Below are 22,302 nucleotides of genomic sequence, written 5' to 3'. Positions count from 1 at the left end.
AAGTCACCCTGTCAGAAGACAGAACGTGGTAGTGAAGTTACAAAATCTGAAAAGGAAAATGCAGAGTTTACACATCGAATAGTGTGGGTTGGTGAAGTGAAATGCCTGGTCAGATGAGTATAGGGTAATATCAACAGCAGCAGAAAATGGTACAACGGGAGTAGGATTCGTTGTGAATAGGAAGGTAGGGCAAAGTTCAGTGACAGGGTTGTTCTCATCAGAATCGACGGTAAACCAACACCGACAAGGCTTGTTCAAATATACATATCGACGTCGCAAGCCGAAGGTGAAGAATAGGGAAAGTATATGAGGATGTGAAGGGGTACGTCAGTACGTAAAGGGGGATAAAAATCTAATAGTCTTGGGGGACTGGAATGCGGTTGTAGGGGGAAGGAATAGAAAAAGGGTTACGGGAGAATTGGGCTTATGACAAGGAATAAAAGAGGAGAAACTCTAATGAGTTCTGCAATTAATTTCAGCTAGAAACAGCGAATACTCTGTTCAAGAACTACAAGAGGAAGAGGTATACGTGGCGAAGGTACTGAGATACGGCAAGATTTCAGTTAGATTATATCACAGTCAGGTAGAGAGTCCGAAATCAGATACTGTATTGTAAGGCGCACCCAGGAGCAGATATAGATGTTTAAGAAGTTAGTCGGGATAATCAATGCGCAAAGAAGTGGGATACGGAAGTTCAAATGGTTCAAATGGCTCTGAGCACTATGGGACTTAACTTCTGAGGTCATCAGTCCCCTAGAACTTAGAACTGCTTAAACTTAACTAACCTAAGGACATCACATACATCCATGCCGGACGCAGGATTCGAACCTGCGACCGTAGCGGTCGCGCGGTCCCAGACTGTAGCGCCTAGAACCGCTCGGCCACCCCGGAAGTATTAGGGAATGAAGCGATACACTTGAAGTTCTCTGAGGCCATAGATATTGCGAAGTGTAAGAAAGCTAAGGCAAAATGGCTGCATGAAAAATATGAATAAATCTAAAAGTAATAATTGTCGGAAGGACTGACTCAGCATATAGAAAAGTCAAAGAAAGGGTGGTAACATTAAGAGTGCAAAGGGAATTCCACTGTCAAATGCAGAGGAGAGAGAGGACGCTAAATCACATTGAGACTCAGTTTTTACAGTTCCTAACACAAAATTTAACAAACCTTGACTTTTTAATTACACACAATGGGCGTATGATTACTGAGTCCGAAAATTTCAAATTCACAGGTGTCTCTTACGTACTATAGTGGGCTCAAAAGAGCAAATTACTTTTTCAAATTATGGTATAACTTTACTGCCGTTAATCTCACCTCAACTTGATAATGGTGAGTTGACCGAAACTAATAGCGAATTGTGCAAAATAAAGGACAGCCAAAGGTTTCACCATGAATTTTTACAATTATTTGGCGGCTGAATCTGTAAGCAAACGGGGACCGTTAATGGTGTTTGTGGATGACGCTGGAGAAGTCATCAGACGATGACCCATATGTGTTCTACTGGAGACACATCTAGTGATCGAACAGGCCAAGGCAACAAGTCGACACTCTGTACGGGATGTTGCTATACAACAGCGATATGTTGGTTAGAGTTATCCTGTTGGCAAACACACCGTGGATTGCTGTTCATGAATGGCAGCACAACACATCGAATCACCACATTGACGTACGAATTTCCGGTCATGGTGTGTGGGATAACTAAGAGTTTCCCTTCTGAATGAAATTTTCACTCTGCAGTGGAGTGTGCGCTGATATGAAACTTCCTGGGAGATTAACACTGTGTGCCGGACCGCGACTCGAACGCGGGATCTTTGCCTTTCGCGGGCAAGTGCTCTACCAACTGAGCTACTCAAGCACGACTCACGCCCCATCCTCACAGCTTTAATTCCGCCAGTGCCTCGTCTCCTACCTTCCAAACTTCGTAGAAGCGCTCCTGCATACCTTGCACAACTAGCACTCCTGGAAGAAATGATATTGCTGAGACATGGCTTAGCCACAGCCTAGGGGATGTTTTCAGAATGGAATTTTCGCTCTGCAGCGGAGTGTGCGCTGATATGAAAGATCCCGAATTCGAGTCTCGGTCCGGCACACAGTTTTAATCTTCCAGGAAGTTTCATATCAGCGCACACTCCGCTGCAGAGTGAAAATGTCATTCTGGAAACATCCCCTAGGCTGTGGCTGAGCCATATCTCATCAATATCCTTTCTTCCTGGAGTGCTAGTTCTGAAAGGTATGCAGGAGAGCTTCTGCGAAGTTTGGAAGGTAGGAGACGAGGTACTGGCGAAATTAAAGCTGTGAAGACGGGGCGTGATTCGTGCTTGGGTAGCTCAGTTGGTAGAGCACTTGCCTTCGAAAGGCAAAGGTCCCGAGTTCGAGTCTCGGTCGGGCACACAGTTTTAATCTGCCTTGGAAGTTTCAGTTCTCCTGCTGTCACACGAAATCACGCCCCAGATCATAACTCCATGTGTAAGTCCAGAGTGGCTAGCACGCAGACAGGTTTGGTGCAGGTCCTCAACTGGCCTCCTTCTAACAACACACGGCCATCACTGGCACCGAAGCAGAACGTGTTCATTATAATACGCACAGATCTCCACTTAGCTCCCCAATGAGTTGTCACTTAACACTGCTGAAAACGCAAATAGAGGTGATTAGGGGTCAGTGGAAAGCACGTCCAGCTTCTCGTAGTCCTATTACACGACATCACTGAAACTCAATGAGGTATTAATGATGACGTCTCTGTCGGCTTACATTCATTCTTGACTAACATCAATACACCAATTCCTTTGTCAAAGATAACTAACCTCAAGACCATTACAGTGAATATTTAGAGCGAACGTGATTTGCATCCTCATAGTAACGCTACTAACGCCACTTACACGACTAGGGCAAAATTTGAATATTCATTATTTTTCAGATGTGGAAACAGACCTGTCAACGGCGTTGCCGCAGTGGTAACACCTGTTCCTGTTATATCACCGAAGTTAAGCGCTGTCGGGCTGGGCTATCACTTGGACGGGAAACCATCCGGTCTGCCGAGCTCTGTTGCCAAGCAGGGTGCACTTAGCACTTGGGAGGCAAACTGAGGAGCTACTTGGTTGAGAAGTAGCTGCTCCGGTGTCGGAAACCGACATATGGCCGGGAGAGCGGTGTTCCGAGGACGTGCTCCGCCCTATCCGCACCCGGTGACGCCTGTAGTATGAGGATGACACGGCGGCTGGTCGGTACCGCTGGGCCTTCCAAGGCCTGTTCGGACGGAGTATGGTTTTTTAGAAATAGACCTACCAACTATTGTTTACGTCGCACAACTCCTTCTTTCTATTGCTAGTTTTTTCCGTCAGTGCAGTTGGAAAAAGGAATCATAAGTGTAATGAGGAAATTGCTTGGGACGATAGTATTATGCAAAAAGGTGAATATGGCTGTCACTTAAACAGTTAAGGCAGACTCTTTTCGAATATTATGCCTTCTTATAAACTGGATAAACGCGTTTGTTCAAAATATTTTGGTGTAGCCTGTCGAATGATCAGTTTTTGAGCGCACGGGAAAAGGTAAATGAGAAAACTTGCTAGCACCAAAGAAAAATAAGTCGATCTTCACTTAATTTTTGCCACCGAATATTGGTGATCTCTGTTCTCGAAAATGTAAATGAAGAGTGTTTTTCATGGCATATGAGAATAATAAAACGTAGCTTAATGTTATACGCTTCTTACGAGATCTTTACGGTATGCGAAGTGGAACTAGCAGAATTACATCTTTCACAAAGGTATTATAATGCAGAAACTTAAAAAGTTTTTGTGCAAGGAGAGATAACGTTCGTAATCAAATGATGGTGGTACAATCTGAAATAGTGCAAATTGATTAACAAAGCATCGAATCGAAAGCAAACGTGTGCACTTCTTGTCGCAGTTTGTTTCCCTCTATGAACACATAGATTAATAGTATGTTGCACAATACATAAAAGTCTACGGGAGTAAATTCCTACATTTCCACCATGAAAATACGCTACCAGTGGTGAGAATGCCGTCTTGTTGCTGATTGCGATGGTAACTCTCGTTTCCGACCCCGAAATGTGCCTGAATCAACGCTCGAAGGAAAGGCGTGGTACCATTGACCCTTTATGAGGCCCCACCTCCGCTCTCCGCCCCTTATCCCCGCATTTTCGTCGATTCTGAGCGGCCGTGTTTCTAAAGCGTCTTCCTCGGCAATCTATAAGAAAACCACATCATTTCAACGCTGGGCTTCGAGCTTCTGACTTCTATCATGGAGGCGTCAAAAGAAGGACAGAAATACGGGTAACAGAGAGTGCGCCGATCTTCCCATTGTGTTAGATGTCGATGGTGGCGCTGGGCAGGATTATGCAAATGTGATTTCATTAACCCACCTTAGACGACACGTAAACTTATCAGTTCTGGCTTTTTTTTTTTTCGCGTTTGTCGACATCTTATTGTTTGAGGCGTCGCCGAACCAGAGAGTATGATCGCAATGCATCATGCTTTTGCACCAGTAAAGAGGAGTAGCTAGGCGCCTTTGAGCTAAATGTCAAACTTCTGAGGCTTAATGAGGGACAGTTACATTGTTTAGGAATAGTGATCTTTTAACTGTGGTGCACAGTGTAGATATGAGGAAGATGTAGTACAAATAAAAACATTATTTGAATCTGTGGTATAATCCAAAAGCTAACAGGCATTATGAAAATGTAACTGACTATATGAAAACAGACTTAATTACCATACAAGAAATGGATTAAGGAACAAAAATTCAAGAAATTGTCAGGACGTGACGGGGTTAGCATAGAGTTAATTAAACATGTATGATTATTGCTTAAGTTCAGTGATCTACATCAGATAATTGCCTCCTGGCTAAACGCTACTATTCGAGAAGACTGGCTTACAAGAAAAGTTTTATCACTGTTCGAAACAGGTGATAGCGCGAAAACTTTAAATTATAGAGTTGTCAGTATATTAAACACTGCCTACAGAATATATTCATGCGTATTAAATAACAGGTTGAAGTTTGTTACAGATGTGCTTTTTCTAGAAGAACAAATTGGTTTCATAAGAGGAAAGTCATGTAGCAATAATATTTTCACTCTGCGATAAACGTACAGAAAAGAGGAGAGTCTAAGTTTGGCTTACAGAGATTTCCAGAAATCATTTGACAAAGTGAACAGAGAGATCCTGTGGGAAACTGTGCTAAAACTTGGGTGCCGAAACCACTTAATGAACTGCTTTACACAGGGGGAAAGATTTTTATGAAGCAAGGCTTGTGACAATTCTATACTTAAGTGCCCAATTTATTTAATATTTATACTGACGATGACATCCTGAAATGGAAAGACAGAGCGCCAGAAGGGATCCGTATACACAAGATTAAATATATTAACTTGCTGTCATATGATGACGACGACGTATTAGTAGCAAATTCTGATGACAAACTATAAAAATCAATCCATCTTTTCCGCTCATTGGGAAAGGATTATAATTTTATGAGAGTAGTAAATGAAAATACCAAGTACAAAACAAAATTGTAATCGAAAATTAAATTTTGGAGCAGGTCCGTCACTTAAATTGCCTGGGAAATTACATTACTTTTGTAGAATGTAAGGGTGTAAATATTAAATCACGGAAATGTCATATTAACGTGGCACTGTAACATGAAAATTAAGAAACACACGAAGAGACACGGAGACGATACTGTGTAAGGGGATCGATGTACCTGATCTTCTGTATGGCAGTGAATCCTAGACTATAGCGATATTGAGTCGTCTGAAATGAAATTTTATGAGCAGTCAAAAGCTGCACTAAGCTGGACAGAATTTTTAGCGAAGAAGTTTTACAAGAACTGGATATTTTTGCAATAAATGACAAAAGAGTAGAGCGTCAACAAAAACGGAAGGAACTTCTGGAACTAATGGAAGAAATAAGAATTCCAAAGATGGCCTTACAATACAAATCTAAAGGGAAATGGGACATAGAACGATCAGGTAAAAGAGGGAACTGAGGCCTGGTAGATGAAAATCGAGCTCCACAAAAATTTAAAAACGGACCTTTAAACCCCAGCGCTCACATTCCACCACGCTCGTCTTTTAGTATATTAGTCATGGCATTTCAAGCTATCACTGTACAAAAATTTACGACTACACGAAACTTTCCCATTGTTTTCTTCGTTTACTGATCTGTGTACCTAACGGAACAGTTCATGATGGGAGGGACCCTCAATGGTACGCAGTCTCTATGAAGCAGTGACTACTGCACAACCGCTATGAAACAAAGAATATGACTGTAGTAGAGAGACGCTAAACCTAACGCGTTTCACTCATAAAAGAGCTGCACTTAAAGCCTTCATCAAATGCAGTATCATAATCTTGTCAAAAGACCTCACATAAAAGCCAGGGAAACTCTGGTTATATGTAAAACCTGTCAGTGATACCTCCAGACAGAAATACTAATTTCTGTTTTCAAATGTTCCATTACAAACGAAGAACAAGAAGCAGTGCCTCAATTCTACTATCGACCCCCGCACAGGTACGGTAAGTGATGTAGCTATTATTGTCAGTGACGTTCAAAAACGACTGAAGTTGTTAAAATTAGACAAGGCCTCAAGATCCAAGGCAACCTGTGCCACTGGGTACCGAATTTTCAGTTGATTTATTCAATCTCCTATGTGTAATACACTGTACATCGGTTGAACAAAAATTGTGCCCAGTAGCTGCAAAAAAGTACAGGGCATAATCATAACATATAATTAGACGACGTAAATGATAAACGTATCTCCAGTCCAATATCATTAACTTACAATTGTTATGTTGTCTTGGAAAGAATTATGAGCCTAAAATGTTATGAGGTAACTTGAACAGAGCAATCTCTGTCATGCCGAAAAGTATATATTCGGAAAACATCGATCACGCGAAACCCAATTGGCCCTTTTCTCACATGATGTTCTTAAAGCCAAGGAACAAGGTAGTCCGGCGGATGCAGTATTTCTTGAATCTCGAATGTTATATGATTCAGTATCACATCAACGCTTAAAGCTACGATCAAATGAGGTGTCAAACGAAATTATGAGTCGATTGAGGATTTCGTGGTAGAGAGGACGCAGGATGTTATATTGGATAGAAAGTCATCGGAAAACCCGGAAGTAGCTTCCGACGTATACCTTGCAGGAAAATTGAGACTTTTGCTGCACGCAATATTAAATGAGCCTCTGACTTTTCATAGATAATGGAGTCATCTATAACGAAAAAACTGCGTAAATAAGATATCAAAGTGCTGCAGAATTTGCAACACACTGTTGTTGTTGGCAAATGTAATTCGTAAAAGTACGGTATTCTATGGCTACAATATCAAAGATCCTCAACTGGAATCATTCAGTTCATATAAAAACGTTTCAATGTTTAGCTCTTCTCTACTACTCCTGATCAATTAGCCATGGCTTGCCTTATCATAAAATCAGTTTCCACATCACTTCTGTCCAACACATACCAGTATTCCCGACACTTGGTTGTAGCCATGTTGTATTGAGCAGGCAGCGATGAGAAAATGAGGCGTGTAAGCGTGACCTGAAAGTGGGCGTTTTGGTTGTGTCCTGACACCACATGTTGCTCTCCCACGTTGCTCTCCCACGCTGACACCTACGTGGCCACAGCTTAATTCGACAGAGAACGTACGTAATATACAGTTTTCACGAAGTCCGACAGAAATTCTCTTCCTTTCCTACCGTACAGCACTACTGGTAGAGAGGATACAATGAGACAGGATTCACGTCCACTCATCCGGCATCTGTGCTAATGTTGTCGTTTGCATGCTTAATCTCTGTACGACAACATCAATTGCGACTTTTTGTGGAGCGTCCCGAAATTACGAGGATGCCTCCGCAAATCTCGATGTGTGTCTCTTGGTAATCACTTTTAATTAACACAATAGCAGCATGCCACTTCGTTAAAGCTACCAGTTTCACTGAAACAACAGCCCATGTACAGGGATGTGTGCATTCACGCTCATTTTAACACGTTTTTATTAGGTCTCTTTGTTGTCTGTCTGTACGATACAAGATCAGCAACAGATTTTACACTAACTTCTCAATGCGCTAGAGACGTGAAATTTAAAATAAATGGATCAATAATGGATGTCAATACCAAAGTGAGGGGGTAAGAACCGACTACATGCAGTAGGGGAGCGGGTGATGCTGGAAATTGGGTGACAAAGAATTTTTTAGTTGCACTCAATTCCGTTGATTCAAAAAACGTAATACTGGTCATCCAAGTAGGCAGGGACTGATGAAGGAATAACTGAAGTTCATCTTTAACAGCCTTTGTTGAAGGACAAAAGCTGAAAACTTTTACATGAGTCATCATATTCACATTTTCGTGCATAATCCTTAATTTTATTAAGATACGTGTTGCAAATGTACGTTCTAATGAATTAAATTCAATGGGCTCTTAACTATATTACATTTTGTAGACAATATTAGGACAACAAGTCAACATTTTTTCTTGTAAGTTAATAGATGAACAAAAGTTTCCACGGTAACAAAATCTGTTGCTCGTATAAACTTATTATGAAACTGGAACTGGTACTGTTAAATGACAACTAAAGCAATATTACAAATTTTAAAACAATGTTTAGATTTAGTACTGTATGAAACCAAAAACAATACTGCAACACAATCCTCGTTAATGTAAATGTTATTCGTAATATAGAGTTTTGTCTAAAGTAGCAGGAGAATTCACTGCTACAAATTCTGAACAGAGCTCTTTACCTTCCTCTGCATCACTTTCAAAATGAGACGCCAACTTCTTCACGATATTAGCTTTACTTTTGCGTATCTGATACACTAATGAAGGATCAAGTAATTCAGACATTACTGAAACGCTCCAGGTTTCAGCACCTCAACGTCTATCGGTGAAGCAAAGTAAGTATTTTGTAACAAGGCATTTTGCCTTTTTCTTGTGTCTTCTTACGTAATGCGGTACTCTAGTCCAGATATCTTAAAAGACAGTTTGACTTCCATTATACTCTTCGAGACCCATTTAGTACTGTAACAATATCAGTCTTTACTCCAAACTTTCTCAGAATATCACAACTTTCTGAGGACAGAGTGATTGTTTCGTGTTTTCTTCTTTTTCAACAAGGCCAAAAGCCCTGCAAGGAGGCAAATAGCTAAGCTCACGTATTTCGAAACAAAACTGAATTCCATTAAAGGACTTTGAGCTTTCAGTGTCACTCATAAGCATTGTAATCACTGTGGAATTTTGTTTCGGCAACAGCATGTATCACTAAATTACCTGAGACTAAAATCTGGTGCACTTTCGTTCATTAGATCTTGCTCTATAGAATTTAAATAGTTTCTCGCAGCAGATTGCCCCCTCCCCCTCCTCCCTCCCATCACCCTACATCCTGAGCCAGTCTCATTTGCCGTTAACTACTTTGTGGGCTTCCTTTTGTAAATATTTTAAGATCGTGTAATTATCCAACCAGACCTTTGATAATTTGGGTAAGAAATAAAAAGCAGCTACCGTGTGTTTTGTATTTAATTTATTTACGTGTAAATAAATTGAACGCAAAAGAGATGGCAGCAGGCGATTCATTCTTCATTTCGTACTGAACTGCCGAAGTTCTTGTAGCCATCTATTACATGAATGGAATGTAAATATTGGGTAAGTGTTGATTCTGCTGGCCGTCAAAACAATCTCTCACGATACTGTCTTTTATTTTTATTTGAAATAATGAAAATTCTTTTTGCTGTTGTTATGTGCAGCTCTTAATCTGTTTTTATATTATTTTGCAATTCTAAATCTTGAGCTAACTTTATCTCTAAAAGAAAATGTGCATAAGCTGAGCAACTATGAGTATGAGGATTTCCAAAGTACTGGTTGAAACATTTGTAGAATACCTTTTTGTAGTTTGAAAGAGAGCAACCCAATAACCTGTGTTTAACTCGAGAAGCATTGCACCTACCATGCACTTTTTAAAGATTTGGCTCTGGTGGAAAATATGACCGCTTAACCTTTATTTCTAGTGTAATGAAAACATTTGCATTTATATTTAAGTATGTCCTTACCGAACTGCGTCTGCTCCTCTCCCCTTTTTGTGCAACTTGCGGGGAGTCCACCTCGAGTCTCCTTAGGTACTATTATTTCAAGCTGATGTCTTTTGGCAATACCTCTGAGTCTGCCTCTGGACACTCATGGAATACATACATATCAAATAAATGTAACCTGTTCGGACTATTATTTTCATTCTGCAAACATTTTGTTTAGTTTATAAATAATGTCAGAGTTACCTGCCTCTTTTCTGAATATGGAGGGACATACAGGAATGTTACGACCTTCTACTTCTCATTCATAGTATGAGATTGATCTTTGTTTACATTTCTCGTCTTTTAGGCATGTTCAGCCTCATGTATCATAGAAGGAAATTATTCTTTTCTACTTTTGTCTTATACAGGCATTCTCTAAAATGAGTAAGATCTTTGAACAACAAACATCTGGCTTTACATGTTCTTTTCTTTGTTGTTTCAGTATGGTTACAGTCAATATTCAGATCTTCGTTTGAGGGTGCAATTGTGCTCTTCTTACTCGTTTGATGTTGACAACTTTTGCATTTTCTTCCTTTTTCACTTCCTAATCTGTTAGGAATATTCTAAATCTTCTAACGTCTTAACAGTTATGTTCCTACAAGTATGTTCAACAGCTACTAATCTTATGGTGCAGCAGTCGATGAATACGAAAGAAAATTATGTGGGAGAATGTTCATTGTTGTTTAATAATCACTTAGCAAACACTTGGTTTATCTGGTAGGATGTTGTGTGATTGCCCAAGAAGAGCATATTAGAGTGTAAAGGCTGTTAAACGTAAATTTTAAATTTTACGTTCGGATTTGCAGCCATGTAGTAGGAAACAAGGGATAGTTGAGTTTTGTGAAATTTTGAGAAATTAAAATGTCGAATTTTGTGAACATTTGATATACGAGTATTCAGGCGCCTTTGGCAATGGTAAATATTCATTTTTATCGTATTTTCTGTCAGCCATTGTTGAGGCACATGTTAAGGTAACAGAATACGTTTAAAAACTTTGAGAAAATCATGTTTATTAAGGAAAAAAAACAGAATTACTGGCGAGTCAAGACGTGAATCGGACCTTCGTAGAAGCTACATCGCCGCTGAAGTTGTTCTCTACATGTGGGATTTCTTCTTCTTCTTCGTCTTCTCTATTCAGGTATTAGGCAAAACTACCTGTTACGCTATTTATCTTTCGGGGGTCTTCGTTTACCTCTTAGTTTTCTTCGATAATCTAGAATTTTAGCATTTAGAATGAACTTTTTATTTCCATCTTCTGTTGTTCAATCTTTAACATTTTTAAGGAATTTGCATTCTTGTGCCTGTTTACCGCTTTCTTGCTTCTGGGAAATCACCTGGGTCTCATTTCCAAAGAGCAGTATGGGGACTGCAGTAGTTCTGTGGAATTTAATTTGTGTATCTTTACCAGTTTTGTTTTTAAGGTTCTTGTTAATGTGTCACGTACATGGCTGAATTTAATTAGCTTAATTTCGATATCTTTGCTGTAATCGTACTTCACCTCACCTTCTAATGGACTGAATTAGTTTACTTGTTCTAAAATCTTCTGATCTATCGCTATTTTGGTTTTAATGCATTCTTTCCTCATGAAGGCCATTGTCTTTTGGTTTTCGCGTTCAGAAGTCTTCTTATCTACTATTTTGGTTCTAATTTATTCTTTCCCCATGAATACCATTGTCTTAGTTTTCGGGTGAGGTCTTAGTTTCAAATTCCGCACTTACTTGTTTCAGTAAGTAATTTTCTTTCTGATAGCTCTTTTCTTTATCTGCTACGATCACATCTTCGTCAGGATGTAGTAAGTTACTTAAAAGAGTATTCCTTTTTTGGCATGTATACTTCTGTATTTCTGTTTTCCGTATATGCATTATTTCATGTATGTACATGTTGAACGACGCTATTCCGTTGAGATCTAGGAAGATAGTCGTGTCCCGATGTAAACTCTTTATCTCATTTATTAGCTTTGTGTTATATCTACTACGCGTCATTATCTTCCAAGGTTTCTGTCTACTGACAATTCGGAAAGCTTTTTTTAATCAATAAAAGCAATATATGTTTCTTTATTATATCCGCGATGTTTTTGTATTATTTGTTGTAAAATAATGACTGCATCTACCGTGACTCGTTGTTTGCTAACCCCATTTATTCCTCACTTAGTACTACTTCCGTTATGTTTCTAAGCCTTGTATTTAAAATCCTAGCGTAGATCTTTGCTGATTCCAGTAAACGTATTCCTCAGTAGTTACTACATCGGCTTTTATCTCTCTCTCTCTCTCTCTCTCTTTTTAGTGTTTCCTACTTCGTAAATACTCTTGCTATTTCAACATTCGTTTAAGATGTGTAGCTGTCGTAGCTATGGCGTCAGTCCTTCACACTTTTGCAGTTCAGTATATCATTATCATCTCTTCCTGGCGCTTTTCTGCTCTTAGGTGATGTTAATGGAGCTCTTAATTTGTCATACTATATTTCATCTAATTCCTTCTCATCTATTGCTTCAATTTCGGTTTCGTGTGCTATATCATCATACAATAACAGCCTGTAATTATTTACCCACGTTTCTTCTTCATTGCTGTTAATTTCTCTCTTTACTGCTGCCTTTCAATTTTTAAAAGCTTATTTGACTTAGTTGTCTGCCGGCCGCGGTGGTCTCGCTGTTCTAGGCGCTCAGTCCGGAACCGCGGGACTGCTACGGTCGCAGGTTCGAATCCTGCCTCGGGCATGGATGTGTGTGATGTCCTTAGGTCAGTTATGTTTAAGTAGTTCTAAGTTCTAGGGGACTGATGACCACAGATGTTAAGTCCCATAGTGCTCAGAGCCATTTGAACCATTTTGAACTTAGTTGTCTACCATGTACATCATTCTCGATAATAGAAATAAATCTATCCCAAAGTTCCTCGTTTGCTTTACTTACCACAATTTGAGCAGTATATTCTTCTGTCCTTATAGCATTGTTTCTTCTTAGTTGTTGGATTATTTAAGTGTTTTATACAAGCTTCCTGTTTCTTTCTTTTCTTTTTTTTATAAGAGCTTTCATTACAATCTCCTTCCAAATTTGTACGCCTCTTTTTTCTTATTTTATTTTTGTGGAGAGCTACTCCTGTTACTCTATATACCATGTTATTTACATTTTGCTTCTTCTACTATACTATCTTCAGTTTTCAAGTTTGTACCTCATTACTTCATCTGCTTTTTCTAAAGATGTTTGATACCGTCCTCTTCATGTAAGTGTGCTTTAAAACACTTTGATGTTGTTGTTCAGTCATTCGTTTTGTGTTTTGTCTTCCATATCTTAAAGTATCTATTCTGATAATTACTGAAAAATGATCTCATCCTATAACTTGTCCTCTGTAAAATATTGTATCCCTTCCTTGCTCATCATTTACATATGTAGTCAGTTATTGATGTAAAGAATCTTATGAATGTCTCTGTTCTTGTAAAGGGAGTTTGTTATTTTGAGATTATTGTAAGCGACAAAATCGCATACTGTTTTTCTGTTTTCATTACACAACGGTCCTCCAAAAATCACAATAATATTCGTAATTGGGGAATCTCTTGTTCTGGAATTGAACTCATCATTCATAGTAATCTGGTTAGTAGCGCTTATTTATTCGCAGTCTTCTGTAGCTCTTCAAAAAACGATCTAGAGCTAGACTCATTCTTTTTTTCCCTCTTCTGGTTATATACACTCTTAATGAAAGAAACTCCCAGGTTTCGAGACTTAATACCCTTGGAGTAGAAAAACCAAGAGTTAGCCAAGCAACGCCGATAGGTGAAGAAGCACAAGAAGCCTGACATAAGTAAATGGAAATGTCATACTTAGCTAAGGGCCTATGTAATTGCCACCCACATAGTCCCAAGAAGGGGGACCCCTACGGTGATCTCACTTCAATCCTTGGAAAACAGCCACAAGTTGCACTTAGTATTTTTAACTATCGGTTTCGCTCTTCAAGTGAACAAGACACCATCAGTATATACACTGTAAAATATACGAATAATAGCATCCAACTTGCAGACAGTGTATTAAATAGGAATGACCGAGAAGATGCGATTTTTGCCTCTTTGGATGTTACTAATATATTTATGAATACTGTCCTCTTCATGTATGTACTCATTAAAACACTTTGATGTTGTTGTTCGGTCATTCGTTTTGTCATTTTCTTCCATATCGTAAAAGTATCTATTCTGGTAATAATGAGTCATTAGAAATCATTATGAATCATTAGAAATAATTATATGTAATTTACTGCAGCATGAATTATGACAGTAGATGAGATTGTAGAGCTGTTGCAATTTTTGCAATTTAGCCTTGATTTCAGCTAATTTATGTTTAATGGAAAAATTTACCTCATGGGAGAGAGTCTAGAGATGGGCAATAGTTATCCAACATATTGTCATCAATTTTTCTTAATGACTTGGAAATTAGATTTTTTGATAAATTCCCCTAAAAAGCAGAAAATACTGTACTATCGTAAGTATTCTGACGATGGTATAGTTCTATTTAAAGGAAGCAAGGAAGATTCAAATGAAGTAGTGGACAAACTCAACCAAGTGCATTCAAAAATTAAGTTCACAGTTGAACATGTACTTGATAGTAGCTTCAATTTTCTCCATTTATCAATCAGTAGATCGAATGGGAAACATATTGTTAAAGTTTCGAGGAAGCCTATATATTCAGTTATAATCATTGAGAATAATCCAAATCATTCAGTCGAGCACAATTCAGCTTTTCCCAAAATATTACAGTTAGCTACAGAATTAGAGACAAACAACAAGACAACATTAAGGAACATTTACCAAGACGGTGATATGATGAAACTGTACTACAATATAGGGAAAAATATTAAGCGAAAGCAAAACAATAGCGTAGGCAAGCCAATTGAAAATAAAAGTTATATTGCACTTACGTAGAAAACTGCTGTAACAGACTATATTTTGAGATGCTTTCCAATTAAGAAAGTTAAAGTTGCATTTCGAACAAGCAACTCTTCTCGTCACGCATAATACACAAAGGGGATCTGCATAAGGACAAATACAGTAATCCAGGAAGTATATAAAACGAATTGCCAAAACTGACAAAGCAGTTGCATTGGCCAAGCTCGAAGACTGTTTAAAATATGTTATAAGAAAAATTTAAAAAAGATTTAAATTCAAATCGTAAAGCATTTGGTGAATATTTGAAAACATCTAAACACATATCAAGTGAGATTGAAGACAGTACGAAAATTATCCACACGACAGATATAGACCCTGTGTTAATGTTTTGGAAGAATTGGAAATTTTAGTAGAAAAGAAGAGAAATCCGCAAATTGAATTTAACCTACATGTGTTCCTCCACATATTTGATGACGTGCTATAGACAAGCAACCAAACTACGCAAGAAGTCGGCATTTTACAAATAACCATTGGCTCCACTAGTGCTTATTGGGCTGAAAAGGTAATTAGTTCTTTTCCGTGGCACGCCCGAACAAATGCTGCAGGGAGCCCACATCAAACCAGCAGTCATCCTGGTGAACTAACTGTACGCATGAAGGAAGTGCCTGTTATGCTACTGCATTTAATCGTGGCCATAATCGCTAGCTTGTGGTGAAAGAACCTATGGAGTCAATCTAAAGAGGCTTCCCTTACGACTGCCAAATGAAATTCATAGCTCTGGCAAGACGTAATTCATTCAGTAATGGAATAAGTGAAGTTAATTATTTGACTGTGAACCAAAAATGAATTAATACAGGATAATATAAAGTAGCCACCAGCGGAAGTAGCTGGATAATTAATATCCAAATGTAGCTTACTAAAAAATGGCACTATATTAAAAATTATCAACTGTTAACTGAGTACAAAAAAAGCGAGTAAAAAAACCCTTAATCGGGATGTTAAGGAAGTGAAGGCCTCCTACGTTGGGCATCAATAACTTCGTGGCTGTCTTCACCATTAATTTACAACACAAGTGATTATTGGACCTATTACCCTCACAAGAAGAGAAATAGAATACTTGTGCTGCACCTCTGAACTTCCACGCGGCGTAGGTAGTAGCAATCTCTGTGCATTTAACCGTCGTAACAAAAAATATTTCTCCTTTCCGCGCCAATCTCTCGCGTTGTAATACCATCTTACCACCGCTGGATTTCGCGCGTGAGGGCCGACGGTGCGCATCTAAGCTCCGCCTGAGAGTAGCATTAGGTGTGAGCAGGGCTGCCCGCACAGTGGCGATGCTTTCAGACTCCGCACTCCATCGAAGCGGATGCCGTTCCGAAAGAAAAACTTTAAGGTTCAAAACAAGAATGGCCGAGTCACTTGGCATCCCAGACTAAGAGGGCTCGTTCTTCCCTCCTTGGCTTATCACCTAAACTTGGAGCAGTGCCCACGTCATTCCCTCGCCGCCAATCGTAGGGCAGCCCCGAAACGCCCTTCCAATTGGGGCAAATTACGTCTCACCAAGTTGCTAACCGTGAACCAACCAATCAGCATCTTCTGCGCGAAGCAGCGGCCGGTGTACTATTGTCCGAACTGTATGATGTTATCGTCAATGTTCGTGTAGCACAAGAAATTATAAATATGACTTATTCTCAGTATCAATGGTAAATGCAGTTGTAAATACAGAATACTCAGTTCTACTAACATGTAATGATGTTCTCTGATATGAAAGGTTGCAAATTAGAAAGTTCAGCACCATTAAATCCACCTTAATGGAGCTTTGATATTTTCAATAAAAAGAAATGTACTTTTCCTTGGGCGCCTTGCCGCAGACACTTTAGATTTCTGAGGACCTGTCGTTATTGGAATATTATGTTTCACGTACCTTTCGTCGTTTGCAGGCGCGAAGTACCTCTCTGCAGCACGAAGCTGAAATGCTGTGTTAAAGGGCACTAAAATCTTGACGGTTCCTTGAGAGGCTTTCATTGTTGTGCGCGTAATGTTAATTTCTTTTCAACTGCGAGTTTAAGCAATCTAGCATGTTTGTGTTTAACGAATTAGATTTGAAATGTAGTAAAGCTAAATGTCGCGCACATTAAAATCCGATCAGCTTCATTGTTCTGTTAATAAGAAGAGACTTCAAATGGCTCTGAGCACTATGGGAGTTAACATCTATGGTCGTCAGTCCCCTAGAACTTGTTGTTGTTGTTGTGGTCTTCAGTCCTGAGACTGGTTTGATGCAGCTCTCCATGCTACTCTATCCTGTGCAAGCTTCTTCATCTCCCAGTACCTACTGCAACCTACATCCTTCTGAATCTGCTTAGTGTATTCATCTCTTGGTCTCCCTGTACGATTTTTACCCTCCACGCTGCCCTCCAATGCTAAATTTGTGATCCCTTGATGCCTCAAAACATGTCCTACCAACCGATCCCTTCTTCTAGTCAAGCTGTGCCACAAACTTCTCTTCTCCCCAATCCTATTCAATACCTCCTCATTAGTTACGTGATCTACCCACCTTATCTTCAGCATTCTTCTGTAGCACCACATTTCAAAAGCTTCTATTCTCTTCTTGTCCAAACTGGTTATTGTCCATGTTTCACTTCCATACATGGCTACACTCCATACTCGATGTTAACAAATTTCTCTTCTTCAGAAACGATTTCCTTGCCACTGCCAGTCTACATTTTATATCCTCTCTACTTCGACCATCATCAGTTATTTTACTCCCTAAATAGCAAAACTCCTTTACTACTTTAAGTGTCTCATTTCCTAATCTAATCCCCTCAGCATCACCCGATTTAATTTGACTACATTCCATTATCCTCGTTTTGCTTTTGTTGATGTTCATCTTATATCCTCCTTTCAAGACACTGTCCATTCCGTTCAACTGCTCTTCCAAGTCCTTTGCTGTCTCTGACAGAATTGCAATGTCATCAGCGAACCTCAAAGTGTTTACTTCTTCTCCATGAATTTTAATACCTACTCCGAATTTTTCTTTTGTTTCCTTTACTGCTTGCTCAATATACAGATTGAATAACATTGGGGAGAGGCTGCAACCCTGTCTCACTCCTTTCCCAACCATTGCTTCCCTTCCATGCCCCTCGACTCTTATAACTGCCATCTGGTTTCTGTACAAATTGTAAATAGCCTTTCGCTCCCTGTATTTTACCCCTGCCACCTTCAGAACTTGAAAGAGAGTATTCCAGTTAACGTTGTCAAAAGCTTTCTCTAAGTCTACAAATGCTAGAAACGTAGGTTTGTCTTTTCTTAATCTTTCTTCTAAGGAAAGTCGTAAGGTTGATATTGCCTCACGTGTTCCAACATTTCTACGGAATCCAAACTGATCTTCCCCGAGGTCCGCTTCTACCACTTTTTCCATTCGTCTGTAAAGAATTCGCGTTAGTATTTTGCAGCTGTGACTTATTAAACTGATAGTACGGTAATTTTCACATCTGTCAACACCTGCTTTCTTTGGGATTGGAATTATTATATTCTTCTTGAAGTCTGTGGGTATTTCGCCGGTCTCATACATCTTGCTCACCAGATGGTAGAGTTTTGTCATGACTGGCTCTCCCAAGGCCATCAGTAGTTCTAATGGAATGTTGTCTACTCCCGGGGCCTTGTTTCAACTCAGGTCTTTCAGTGCTCTGTCAAACTCTTCACGCAGTATCTTTTCTCCCATTTCATCTTCATCTACATCCTCTTCCATTTCCATAATATTGTCCTCAAGTATATTGCCCTTGTATAAACCCTCTATATACTCCTTCCACCTTTCTGCCTTCCCTTCTTTGCTTAGAACTGGGTTTCCATCTGAGCTCTTGATATTCATACAAGTGGTTCTCTTCTCTCCAAAGGTCTCTTTAATTTTCCTGTAGGCAGTATCTATCTTACCCCTAGTGAGACAAGCCTCTACATCCTTACATTTGTCCTCTAGCCATCCCTGCTTAGCCATTTTGCACTTTCTGTCGATCTCATTTTTGAGACGTATGTATTCCTTTTTGCCTGCTTCATTTACTGCATTTTTATATTTTCTCCTTTCATCAATTAAATTCAATATTTCTTCTGTTACCCAAGGATTTCTATTAGCCCTCGTCTTTTTACCTACTTGATCCTCTGCTGCCTTCACTACTTCATCCCTCAGAGCTACCCATTCTTCTTCTACTGTATTTCTGTCCCCCATTCCTGTCAATCGTTCCCTTATGCTCTCCCTGAAACTCTCTACAACCTCTGGTTCTTTCAGTTTATCCAGGTCCCATCTCCTTAAATTCCCACCTTTTTGCAGTTTCTTCAGTTTCAATCTGCAGTTCATAACCAATATATTGTGGTCAGAATCCACATCTGCCCCTGGAAATGTCTTACAATTTAAAATTTGGTTCCTAAATCTCTGTCTTACCATTATATAATCTATCTGATACCTTTTAGTATCTCCAGGATTCTTCCAGGTACACAACCTTCTTTTATGATTCTTGAACCAAGTGTTAGCTATGATTAAGTTATGCTCTGTGTAAAATTCTACAAGGCGGCTTCCTCTTTCATTTCTTCCCCCCTAATCCATATTCACCTACTATGTTTCCTTCTCTCCCTTTTCCTACTGACGAATTCCAGTCACCCATGACTATTAAATTTTCGTCTCCCTTCACTACCTGAATAATTTCTTTTATCTCGTCATACATTTCATCAATTTCTTCATCATCTGCAGAGCTAGTTGGCATATAAACTTGTACTACTGTAGTAGGTATGGGCTTTGTGTCTATCTTGGCCACAATAATGCGTTCACTATGCTGTTTGTAGTAGCTAACCCGCACTCCTATTTTTTATTCATTATTAAACCTACTCCTGCATTACCCCTATTTGATTTTGTATTTATAACCCTGTAATCACCTGACCAAAAGTCTTGTTCCTCCTGCCGCCGAACTTCACTAATTCCCACTATATCTAACTTTAACCTATCTATTTCCCTTTTCAAATTTTCTAACCTACCTGCCCGATTAAGTGATCTGACATTCCACGCTCCGATCCGTAGAACGCCAGTTTTCTTTCTCCTGATAACGACGTCCTCTTGAGTAGTCCCCTTCCGGAGATCCGAATGGGGGACTATTTTACCTCCGGAATATTTTACCCAAGAGGACGCCATCATCATTTAATCATACAGTAAAGCTGCATGTCCTCGGGAAAAATTACGGCTGTAGTTTCCCCTTGCTTTCAGCCGTTCGCAGTACCAGCACAGCAAGGCCATTTGGTTAATGTTACTAGGCCACATCAGTCAATCATCCAGACTGTTGCCCCTGCAACTACTGAAAAGGCTGCTGCCCTTCTTCAGGAACCACATGTTTGTCTGGCCTCTCAACAGATACCCCTCCGTTGTGGTTGCACCTACGGTACGGCCATCTGTATCGCCGAGGCACGCAAGCCTCCCCACCAACGGCAAGGTCCATGGTTCATGGGGGGGGGGGGCTAGAACTTAGAACTACTTAAACCTAACTAACCTAAGGACAGCACACAACACCCACTCATCATGAGGCAAAGAAAATCCCTGACCCCGCCGGGAATCAAACCCGCGAACCTGGGCGTGGGAAGCGAGAATGCTACCGCACGACCACGAGCTGCGGACAAGAAGAGACTCTGGGATTTCTGTGAAGTTCGCATTGAAACTGATTAAAATTCTTTAAAAACTATTTTCTATTTAAATCAAAATTACAGTTATTTTTTATGTAGTTAATCATGTGAGACCTTATATGTGCTGACTGGTCCAGGCTAACACAAAAACTGTTTCTGCAATGAAATATTAATTTACTTTCAAGTGAAACACTTAAGCAGATAATTCTCAGCGAGTGAGTTCCTATTTTTAAACCAAGCGAGGTGGCGCAGTGGTTAGACACTGGACTCGCATTCGGGAGGACGACGGTTCAATCCCGCGTCCGGCCATCCTGATTTAGGTTCTCCGTGATTTCCCTAAATCGCTCCAGGCAAATGCCGGAATGGTTCCTGTGAAAGGGCACGGCCGACTTCCTTCCCTAATCCGATGAGACCGATGACCTCGCTGTCTGGTCTCCTTCCCCAAACCTATTTTTAAGCTGTGTGGCGTAATGAAAAGCTTAAAATTATGTTCTCGCCCGTAATGGCATCTTTGAAACAAAATCAGCTCAATACATGAAAACTGCAAATTATTCAGTAATAATTATGGGATGCCTTTCTCTACACTATTGAAAGTAAAACACAAATTTACACATTTATAGAATTAATTATTGTTATCATAAGAATGCTTTTTCTTACAGTATTAATAACAATCACATACCATTCTCATCACGAATCGTCAACGACGACCTTCTACAATCAAGAACAAAACAAAGTGTAGTTAGTTTTTTTTTTCTCTTTCTTGCTCGTTAGAGGACTGTATATTCATTTTTATCTTTGTTCACAGATTATCCTTGAAACACATAGTTTTTGTATTAATTATAATTTCCATTGCTCTTTTACTATATCATTTTACAATATTTCACTACAATACTCACAACACATCGTCTTTTTAGCTTTTATCAATATTTTCGTTATTACGATTGTTTTTATATCGTCGCACTAGTTTCGTAAATTTTCACAATAACGTCATGGGGATGGCACACCGACTGGCCCGTTTCCCATAGTGTGACGATCGTTCACCCTGCTCAGATTTCTGGAAACAGGAACGGAAAATTTTAAAGGTCTACTTTCCATCGGAAGACTCTGTGTCTTTGTGTCGCGGAGTATTCTGAAGAGGATATTGTTTTCACTAGCGAGTTGTGTCCCGCTGCCTTCCAGTAAAATTTTAATTTGCTCTTCAGGTCAGCCAGCCAACCTGACAGCACTGGCTCGCTTCGCCCTGCCCTATTGTGCAATATTGTGCGAACCGTTGTTTTGTCGAAACTGGGACGACATGTCCACTTTTGTTTCCACTACAGGTGGCTTAGCTACGGTCCGCTGAGTGCCAGAGTCTTCGTGTCTTCCCGAAGGTCACCTGCTTAAACGATGTTTTGAAGGTCCAACAATGTCAGATGCGTGAGAAACGAGAGTCCTGAGGCCACCACACGTAGCTGCAGAAAACTTTGCTACATGCAGAAATGTTAAAGAAAAAATAATTTCTACTAGTAACACCGAAAATCCAGGATAAAATACCTTCTGCACCATTCAACATTTTTTGCCATTTAATATCTGATGATAGCTTATACTCTACTTCTAATTCTGAATCTGTAAGCCTTTTTACAGAAATTACATTTAATATGTAGTGGATGCAATACTGTATTTATTTGAGAATGTGTATAACTGATTGTAAGTGTAATGTACGAGGGT

The 22,302-nt window shown here is 39.5% G+C and overlaps 1 non-coding gene across 1 annotated transcript; it reads left to right on the top strand.

The window, feature by feature from the left end:
- Window positions 1-2,316: 2,316 nt before the first annotated feature.
- Window positions 2,317-2,389, top strand: Trnas-cga (transfer RNA serine (anticodon CGA)). The gene has a single exon. It is a non-coding gene; the product is annotated as a tRNA-Ser (tRNA).
- The last annotated feature ends 19,913 nt before the right edge of the window (window positions 2,390-22,302 follow it).

This window comes from Schistocerca nitens, chromosome 2 (genome assembly GCF_023898315.1).
Source record: "Schistocerca nitens isolate TAMUIC-IGC-003100 chromosome 2, iqSchNite1.1, whole genome shotgun sequence".
Classification (NCBI taxonomy): domain Eukaryota; kingdom Metazoa; phylum Arthropoda; class Insecta; order Orthoptera; family Acrididae; genus Schistocerca; species Schistocerca nitens.
The sequence above is the reverse complement of the archived record's forward strand: the minus strand, read 5'-3'. Positions and strand labels throughout refer to the sequence as shown.